This window comes from Procambarus clarkii, chromosome 66 (assembly GCF_040958095.1).
Source record: "Procambarus clarkii isolate CNS0578487 chromosome 66, FALCON_Pclarkii_2.0, whole genome shotgun sequence".
Taxonomy (NCBI): domain Eukaryota; kingdom Metazoa; phylum Arthropoda; class Malacostraca; order Decapoda; family Cambaridae; genus Procambarus; species Procambarus clarkii.
In genome coordinates, this window is record NC_091215.1 from 24,372,767 (window position 1) to 24,384,170 (window position 11,404).

Genomic DNA, 11,404 nt, shown 5'->3' on the forward strand with positions numbered 1-11,404 from the left:
AAGATGCTTAAGGGGTGGACATTAACAATGAGGAGAGCTCACAGGGATTGGAATAGGAATGGTAGGACTGAGGAAGGGAAGAATGCTTTACTGGCAGTTGCTAGGCTGTGTGGGGAGAAGAGAAAGGAAATTAGGAGCAAGTATTGGCAGGAATTTGCAGAGAAAGTTGGGAGTAACAGAAACTTGAAGGAAATCTGGCAAGGCGTAAATAAAATAAGGGGAAAAAAGCACAATTTTGTTGCACATCCAGACCCGCAAGGAATTGCAAATGGGCTCGTAAATAAATGGGCGGAAGCTGCCAAACTTAGTTCATTACCCGCTGTAACGAGAGAGTCATTAGATTCTTGGAAAGATCTAAGAAAGGATTTTATACTTATAGCAGGTAACAGTGGTGATGTCACTTGCACAGGTAATACCAGAGAAGAACTAATAACGGCGATTAAAGTTGGGAAATCTACCGCACCTGGGGAGGATGGAGTAACTTATGAAATACTTAATGAACTTGCCACTATGACGAAAAGCCCACTTTTAGACCTCTTTAATATTAGTTATAAAGAGGGCAGTATTCCCAGTAAATGGAAAAAAGCTATGATCATCCCTATCCCTAAAGCCAATGGAGAGTATAGACCTGTGTCTTTAACCTCGTGTTTTTGTAAAATGATGGAGAGGATCATTTTAAATAGACTTTTATATATAATAGGTGATCAGCTGTCGAGTAATTTGTTCGGGTTCCTCAAAGGAAAAAGTACCTTTGATTGTATTATTAAATGTCTAGCTAATGAAAATGATTATTATAGAATTTTCATTGATTTACAAGGAGCTTTTGATAAAGCCAACTAAGAGGTTATTTTATATGAATTAGCTAGTCTTGGTGTTAAAGGGAAATTATTGCGCTGGATAGGGGATTATCTTTACGAAAGGAAGGCTCAGGTGTGGTATCAAGGTTGTATGTCAGGTGTGAGGTCTTTTGAACTCGGCACACCTCAGGGAGGAGTGTTGAGTCCCACCCTGTTTAATGTACTAATGATAGCATCTGATAGCAGATAGCATCTGAGAGATACTCAAATGGGGTAACTCCGATCATATATGCCGATGATATTTTGTTTCAGGGCAAAGATATTTCAAAGGTTCAAACAGTGTTGGACAATTTCGGGAACCTGTGTCACCATATGGGATTGGTGGTTAATGAAAACAAAACTAAGTTTGAATGTAGAAGTCGGAGCCCCATTGTTTTGAAAATAAACGATAAAAATATAGAGAGAGTTAATATATATAGGAGCCGGTCGACCAAGCGGACAGCACGTTGGACTCGTGATCCTGTGGTCCTGGGTTCGATCCCAGGCGCCGGCGAGAAACAATGGGCAGAGTTTCTTTCACCCTATGCCCCTGTTACCTAGCAGTAAAATAGGTACCTGGGTGTTAGTCAGCTGTCACGGGCAGCTTCCTGGGGGTGGAGGCCTGGTCGAGGACCGGGCCGCGGGGACACTAAAAAGCCCCGAAATTATCTCAAGATAACCAAGATATAAATATTTAGGCATATATGTTGGATATACCCATGAGAGTTTGGAAGCTGAGATGAACAGACTGTTGGGTCAATGTCGGAAGAGATTACAACCTCTGAAGGCTTTGGCATGCTGTGGAAAGGGAGTGGGAGTCGATTGATTGATTGATGAAGATTAAGCCACCCAAAAGGTGGCACGGGCATGAATAGCCCGTAAGTGGTGGCCCTTTTAAGCCATTACCAGTATCAAGAGCTGATACTGGAGATCTGTGGAGGTGCGAATGCACCCTGCATGACGGGAGATGTCTCCCTTGTGAATGTGTTAAGATGAAGATGAAGCCACCCAAAAGGTGGCACGGGCATAAATAGCCCGTAAGTGGTGGCCATTTTAAGCCTTTACCAGTATCAAGAGCTGATACTGGAGATCTGTGGAGGTGCGACTGCACCCTGCGTGACGGGAGATGTCTCCAGGACCAAATGGTGACCAGATGATGTGTGACGTATGATGATGATGATGATGATGAAGATTAAGCCACCCAAAAGGTGGCACGGGCATGAATAGCCCGTAAGTGGTGGCCTTTTTAAGCCATTACCAGTATCAAGAGCTGATACTGGAGATCTGTGGAGGTGCGAATGCACCCTGCATGATGGGAGATGTCTCCCTTGTGAATGTGTTAAGATGAAGATGAAGCCACCCAATAGGTGGCACGGGCATGAATTGGTAAGTGGTGGCCCTTTTGAGCCATCACCAGTATCAATAGATGATACTGGAGATCTGTGGAGGTGCGACTGCACCCAGCGTGACGGGAGATGTCTCCCGTGTTTTAAACAGATGAAGAAGATGAAGATGAAGCCACCAAAAAGGTGGCACGGGCATGAATAGCTAGTAAGTGGTGGCCCTTTCGAGCCATCACCAGTATCAAGAGCTGATACTGGAGATCTGTGGAGGTGCAAGTGCACTCTGCGTGACGGGAGATGTCTCCCATGAATGTGTCCAAGATGACGATTAAACCATCCAAAAGGTGGCACGGGCATGAATAGCCCGTAAGTGGTGGCCCTTTTGAGCCATTACCAGTATCAAGAGCTGATACTGTGTGTGACGTAAAGTCGGTGATGATGATAAAGATTTAGCCACCCAAGAGGTGGCACGGGCATGAATAGCCCGTAAGTGGTGGCCCTTTTGAGCCATCACCAGTATCAAGAGATGATACTGGAGATCTGTGGAGGCGCGACTGCACCCTGCGTGACAGGAGATGTCTCCCGGACCAAATGGTGCCTTTTGAGCCATCACCAGTATCAATAAATGATACTGGAGATCTGTTGAGGTGCGACTGCACCCTACGTGACGGGAGATGTCTCCCGTGGAGTGGGAGTCCCTGTGCTACGAATGTTATACTTGAGTACTGTAAGATCTCTTATTGATTATGCTGCACCTGTCATTTCTTGTTTTGGTAAAGGTAGGATGGGCAAGTTGGAGAAGGTACAAAATGAAGCAATGAGAATTATCTTAGGATGCCCAAGAAATGCTATGATTGAGATAATGAGGATGGAGTTGAATCTGCAGAGTATTGGGGATAGAATTTCAGAGATAAATGTAGCCTCTGCCATTAGATTAATGAGAGGTGGGGGAGCTAATGAATTAATCCTCTCGGTTCAAAAGGTGGGAAGTAGTGAACAGTGTATGATGAAGAAGAGAGTATATATGAATAAATTATGTTATAATGTTATAAAGTATGATGTTATTACAGAGTGTGTTGCTGTGCCCAAGAGAAAATTTACACCACCATGGGAGGATTGTAATGTAGATGTAGTAATTACTCCCTTGCATAAGAAAAACAGTATGTATGAAATAGGAGAGCTGAGGGCAACATATGATTGTATAATTAGAAAACTGCCTACGGAAAACACTCTACATGTATATTTTGATGGGTCAGTAGCTAGGGATGGGAAGGCAGGATGTGGAGTCTTGATCAGGGAGTACACTGACATCGGCACTGTAGATACTGTTATTGGACGCCGCTTAACTGACAATGTCTCTTCAACACAGGCTGAACTCCAAGGAGTATTAGCAGGATTACAGGAAGTAGTCAAATGTGGTAAAAATGCTTGCTTCTTTATTGACAGCAGAGGAGCGTTAGAGTCTTTAAATAGCAGACGCCCAGTTTATCAGAATATTGTGATAGAGTGTAGAGAGAATGTTAAGAGACTAGAAAAAACTGGGTATAAAGTAAGATTCATGTGGATCCCTTCACATGTGGGAATACTGTTGAATGAGGTAGTTGATGACATAGCGAAGAGAGCCACTGAAAAAACTCTTGTTGATGTTGTATGTCAGTTATCCTTGAAACAAATAAAAACAAGACTCAAGGTGATTCAGGAGGGTGAAGAAATGATAAAGAGAATGACAATGGTGGACAGTAGTAACGCACTTAAGAATTATTCAATAATAAATACAAATTCGTCCTTCACTTATGGTAAAGGAAAGTCTACTTGGAAGGATTCAATTTACATGAGATTACGATTAGGATATAAATATATCTGGCAATACGGTGTTGATGTCAGTGAAAAAGATAAGGAGTGTAAATTATGTAGTATGCCGCACGCCCACACCTTAGAACATTATGTGTTAGAGTGTCACCTTATTGAAAAATATAGAAATAAGGAAATAAATAGTGTACTACATCAAATTGTTTGGATGTGTGATAATGGTATAATAGACAGTATACTTAGGAGCTACAAGAATTTTGCCCCAAGAATGTAACAATTATATGCTGTACTTGCTGTATGCATTGTTAAATGGGATTCTTGTACTGTTATATGTCTATTTGTACTCACTGAATTTGTGCGCCCCTTGAGGGACTTGAAGTAGAGGGGGGTAGAAATAGCCTAAGCTACTCTATCCCTTTGAGATGTATTTATTGCTTATCTCAATAAACATACTTGAACTTGAACTTGAGACGGGAGAAAGGAATGATGCCCAACCGTTTGGAAGTTAGGCAGACGGTGATTGAGCCCCACAAAGTGAGGTGATTCGGAGAAATATCTATGCCCAAGCTTACCTCCAAGTGCTGTTGGGATGTTGGGGAAATAGCCTCGGCTACCAATGACTTTTGTACAGTCACGGTTGGTCGAGTGGATAAAGAACCGGGTACGCCATGGGGGCATAGTGCTCCTGGCTGTCCGGGTTCGAATCCTTCTGTGGTGTGGATATATATATATATATATATTTTATTAAATATGACCGAAAAAGTAAGATTAATAATTCTAACACGAATTTTCTCAATCTTTCGTACATTATGCTTCACTGTTGGAGGTAAATCAAAAATCACTTCTCCAAAATTCATTTTTATTTCTAGTCTGACGCGACACGGGCGCGTTTCGTAAAACTTATTACATTTTCAAAGACCATCGAGCAAAAAGTCTTAGTCGACATGAACTTGAAACCGGCCATATACTGCAGGTATGTTGACGACATTTTTACACAGGTACCTGATGTCAGACATCTGCAGGAGCTGAAGGAGGCATTTGAGCAGAGTTCCGTGCTGCGTTTCACTTACGAGACGGAAAAGGATGGGAAGCTGCCTTTTCTAGATGTAACAGTCATGGAAAAGGGCGGAGGTTTCCACACTGCAGTCTACACAAAGGAAACAAACATAGGAATGTGCCTAAATGCCAACAGCGACTGCCCTGACAGGTACAAGAGGAGTGTTGTTAACGCATACGTCGACCGTGCTCTCAGCCACAGCTCAGAATGGAAGCAAGTCGACGAAGAACTCTGTAGGGTAAGGCAGGTTCTAGTCAATAACGGCTTCTCCAATGGTTTCATCGAAGACATCATAAGAAGGAAAGTGAAAAGCCATGCAACCTCTGAAGAGACAACTAACACAACACCTATACCCCCTATTAGACTATTTTACAGGAACTTCTTTTCCACAGCTCATAAAACAGAGGAAAGGGTCCTGAAAGATATTGTTAATAGAAACGTTATCCCTACAGACAAAAATCAGAGGATACAACTGACGATTTACTATAAAACCAGAAAAACGGCCAGCCTACTCATGAGAAACTCTCCAGACACGAAACAGAACGCTTTAAAAGAGACTAACGTCGTCTATGCCTTCAAATGCCCACTTGGGGACTGTAAGCTCCAAAAAACCCAGTATATAGGCAAGACAACAACATCTCTTTCTAGGCGTTTAACGATGCATAAACAACAGGGCTCCATTAAGGAACATATAATCTCTTCCCATAACCAAACCATCGCCAGAGAAATCCTAGTAAACAACACAGAAATCATCGATAGATACAGCGATAGCAGGCGGCTTGACGTTTGCGAGGCACTACACATCAAGAAGTCAACACCAGCAATCAACAGCCAATTATTGCACAACTATATTCTACCCACCTCAAGACTCCGCTCCAATATAGAAGCATCAAGAAATATGGACCAATAGGCTTTCTACAAACACTTCTATTCAATATCCATTGTTTCGTGTTCTGTCTTGTGTTGATACTTTTAATACCCTATTAATATCCTCTAATGCCACATCATCCTTCCCACCTCACTCAAATGTAATGCCACATCACCCTTCCCACCTCACTCAAAAGTAGATATAAAATCAGGGAAATGCAAGTTCTAATCAGTTGTGTATTTGTGAAGTCTTTGAAAATGTAATAAGTTTTACGAAACGCGCCCGTGTCGCGTCAGACTAGAAATAAAAATGAATTTTGGAGAAGTGATTTTTGATTTACCTCCAACAGTGAAGCATAATGTACGAAAGATTGAGAAAATTCGTGTTAGAATTATTAATCTTACTTTTTCGGTCATATTTAATAAAATATGTCTACAGGAAAGACTGCTACCAAAATATACTAATATATATATATATATATATATATATATATATATATATATATATATATATATATATATATATATATATATATATATATATATATAATATATATATATATATATATATATATATATATATATATATATATATATATATATATATATATATATGATAGATAGATAAAGTTATATAATCTATATATATTATCTATGTATAGATATATAGATTATCATATTGTAGATATGCACCATTTGGTCACCACTTGGTCCGGGGGACATCTCCCGTCACGCAGGGTGCAGTTGCGCCTCCACAGATCTCCAGTATCATCTTTTGATACTGGTAATGGCTCGAAAGGGCCACCTCTTACGGGCTATTCATGCCCGAGCCACCTTTTGGGTGGCTTCATCTTCATCTTCTGTTTAAAACACGGGAGACATCTCCCGTCACGCTGGGTGCAGTCGCACCTCCACAGATCTCCAGTATCATCTATTGATACTGGTGATGGCTCAAAAGGGCCACCACTTACCAATTCATGCCTATGCCACCTTTTGGGTGGCTTCATCTTCATCTTAACACATTCACAAGGGAGACATCTCCCATCATGCAGGGTGCATTCGCACCTCCACAGATCTCCAATGGGAATGGCTTAAAACCACTTACGGGCTATTCATGCCCGTGCCACCTTTTGGGTGGCTTAATCTTCATCATCATCTGTAGATATGATAGAGAAAAATGGGTTGGGATGCCTAGAATGTACATGAAACAACCTTCTGTTAGAAAGTCGGGGGAGCTAAGAGCTCGATCTTGCAGGTACAAATAGCAAATACATACACTCAAAGCAATCGATTGAACATTTTTCACAGTCCTCCCTCCCACATTCTCTATATCTACTAACACAAAAAACGTACCTAAAAAATTGAAATGTTAAACGTAAACTAAATAAATTTAGGAAGACATTTTTCTTTTCTCCTCTCAATCTTACCTGAATTACGAAGACAGGAAGCCAGTGGCTTGTCAAAGGGCCCCCCATTTTCCATGATGATCTTTTCCCGCTGTATTATAAAATCCAGCAGAGTTTTTGCGTTTATGGCTTCGGCGGGTAGGTAGTTCCACGGATTTACAACCCTATGGGTGAAAAAAACATCTTGTTTTCCGCCTTACATTGTGGTTTGTTGAGCTTGAACCCATTGCTCCTCGTTCGTGTTACATCTGACCTTTTGAAGAAATTGTCAACGTCCTCCAAATTGTTCAGTATTTTAAAGGTTTCGATGAGATCCGCCCTGTCATGCCTGGTTTGCAGTGTTGTTAGCCCTGTGGCCTTCAAGCGTTCCTGATACGAGAGCTGACTAAGCTCTGGGATGATTTTTATTGCCCAGTGTTGCACCTTCTCCATAGCAGCTATGTCTGTCTGGAGATGAGGTCTCCATGCCTGCATGGATACAATAATCCATGTGTATCTCTGCACCAGAGACTTATACAATTGAATTATAAGTCATAATTCTTTAACATACTATGTATTCAAAATTGGTTTGTTTTCATATAAATTAATATTATTATACATAACAATTCTATGTACAGATAGGCATAGGTTATGTTAGGTGATTAGGTTCTGTTGGCGATTATTTAATTGCATTTGAAGTACGTGGGTGAAGCATCTACAACCCGTCCTCGACTCAAGTCCATTACATCCATCGGTCGACCCCACAGACGCATTCATAAATTTTTACACGCTGTTGATTCAAAACAGAAATTTTCTCAAATATAAATTAATATTATAATATATTACCACATTGTGCGTTGTGGTTCGAACAAAATTCTTCAGTGAAGCACTTGTTCCGGAAGTGTTCGAACGAAATCAGTTGTGAGTCGCGTGAAAACCGTTTTTCCATTCATAAACAGCGGGTGTGCGGGTGCTTGGAATCACTTTTGGGTCTTTGTTTGAAGGACGGACTGGTTTATGAATGAAAAACAGTTTACACATGACTCACGAGAACTGCCATTGAAACCTTACAACAAGAACACATATACGGCAACAACCATCTGATAAAAAATGTCATATCATTAATGCAAACACTCAAACGTTAAGGCCGTCGGGTACTTATCAACTGGGTGCTAAGTCATGTGGGAATAATAGGAAATGACATTTGCAGACGAAGCTGCAAAACTTGTAACAGCTGGTGACGTTTGAACAGTTCCGGAACAAGTGCTTCACTGACGAATTTTGTTCGAACCACAACGCTGTAAATGCTTCACCCACGTACTGCAAATACAAATAATCGCCAACAGAACCTAAACATCTAACCAAACCAATGTATATATATGCACAATATGCTAATATATTATTATATTAATTTATATTTTCCCATTTTGAACGAACAGCATGTTAAAATTTATGAATGCGTCTATGGGGTCGACCGCTGGATGTAATGGACTTGAGCCGAGGACGGGTTGAAATGCTTCACCCACGTACTACAAATACAAATAATCGCCAACAGAACCTATAACACCTAATCTAATCTGCGCCGAAATATGAACAATATGTTAATATATAATAATATGAATTTATTTTTTAGAAAGCTCCTATTTTGAATGAACAGCAACTAGGTAAAAACTGCTAAATGTGTCTTTGGGGTCGGCAACTGGAGGGAATTGAAATTGAAATTGAATTGAAATAAGTTTATTGATGTAAAATACACACAAAGGGATGAGGTAGCTCAAGCTATTCTCACCCCGTTCAGTACATCGTGTTAATACGTACTTATACACACATCACAAACAATAAACATATTACCAAACATTCTGAGAGATAAACATCTACATTTCCTCCTTTACACAAGTATGTCTGGAGGGAATGAACCCGGCCTGAGGGCAGGTTGCATATACGATAAACATTCAATTCATCATATACTGATTAAAGTAAATAACGTAATATATCGTATTCGACCCTGAAACAGCACAATATGGGCAGATTCAGACTGTAACGGTTCTATTGTTACGTAAAGTATGGTGACAAATAAACACAGACACTAAGATACTATATATATATATTTGGTCGAATATACAGAAGTACACAGGTGATACGTTGGTGTGAGTTGACGCACTGAGCGTTGGTACAGTATCTCGCAAGTGTCTGCTCTAGACCACACTTGAAAGTAGACTCTGGTTTAATATTTGATTGATTGATTGATGAAGATTAAGCCACCCAAAAGGTGGCACGGGCATGAATAGCCCGTAAGTGGTGGCCCTTTTGAGCCATTACCAGTATCAAAAGCTGATACTGGAGATCTGTGGAGGTGCGAATGCACCCTGCATGACGGGAGATGTCTCCTTTGTGAATGTGTTAAGATGAAGATGAAGATGAAGATGAAGCCACCCAAAAGGTAGCACGGGCATGAATAGCTCGTAAGTGGTGGCCCTTTTGAGCCATTACCAGTATCAATAGAAGATACTGGAGATCTGTGGAGGCGCGACTGCACCCTGCGTGACGGGACATGTCTCCCGTGACTGATCAAGATGATGATGATGATGAAGATTAAGCCACCCAAAAGGTGGCACAGGCATGAATAGCCCGTAAGCTGTGGCCATTTTAAGCTATTACCAGTATCAAGACCTGATACTGGAGATCTGTGGAGGTGCGAATGCACCCTGCATGATGGGAGATGTCTCCCTTGTGAATGTGTTAAGATGAAGATGAAGCCACCCAATAGGTGGCACGGGCATGAATTGGTAAGTGGTGGCCCTTTTGAGCCATCACCAGTATCAATTGATGATACTGGAGATCTGTGGAGGTGCGACTGCACCCAGCGTGACGGGAGATGTCTCCCGTGTTTTAAACAGATGAAGAAGATGAAGATGAAGCCACCCAAAAGATGGCACGGGCATGAATAGCTCGTAAGTGGTGGCCCTTTCGAGCCATCACCAGTATCAAGTGCTGATACTGGAGATCTGTGGAGGTGCAAGTGCACTCTGCGTGACGGGAGATGTCTCCCATGAATGTGTCCAAGATGACGATTAAACCATCGAAAAGGTGGCTTGGGCATGAATAGCCGATAAGTGGTGGCCCTTTTGAGCCATTTCCAGTATCAATAGATGATACTGGAGATCTGTGGAGGTGCAACTGCACCCTGCGTGACGGGAGATGTCTCCCGGACCAAGTGTGTGTTTAATATTTGCTATCCTGCTGCTTATATGCCCGGGCAACTCCTCACCGTATTGCTCGGGCAACGCCTCACCTCATTCATCTCCAAAGGTTGATAGGAATATTATCAATGCATTTGGAGCGAGTATATTATTGGATAATCTACTCGCTACAAGACAAACAGAAGCTATCCTATGACTGCAATATCTCCATTGGTCAAACTATTAGCGATAAGATCTACCATTAATGTATAATGATTTACTGTAAATATATAGCTCTTGAAATAGCACGTTCTCTGTAACTAGCTGACATTGTAACTATAAGGTGTGAAGGATAGATGAAATTATTTATGTAATAATCTAAGATGAGGTCTGATAAAGACCTTTTGTGCCCTCTGTAATGCTTTTTGCACTACCGCTCACAGGATGGGCATGGGGTGCACAATAAACTAGCCGCCTCCGACGGTAAGTCAACCAATCTTTGTAAAAATTTATTGTATGTATGTACCTTACCTAAATAAACATTTTATTTATTTTTTGTTATTTTATAAATCAATGAGGACCAAATGGGAGACCAGTGATCAGATGAATATTACAGACTCAAGAGTAGCCTTCTCTTGTATATAAATGAAAAAATAAATTGTTTGTTTAATTCTAATGCTTGTAGGCGAGAACAGTTGTGAACGCCAGCTAGCGCACAAGTACATGAGCGCCCAAAATACTTTTACACAAAAGACATGTACAGACAGGCGTGTGGCTTCTGACTTCTTTTTTATTGATTAATATTAAATATTAGGCGCTTACCTATAATAGTTATCATTTTATGCAAGTATAACTATCACATAATAAATATAAAAGGAGTTTATAAAAAAAATGACAGAAGTGTTGTGTTTTGTGCGTTGTATCGTGT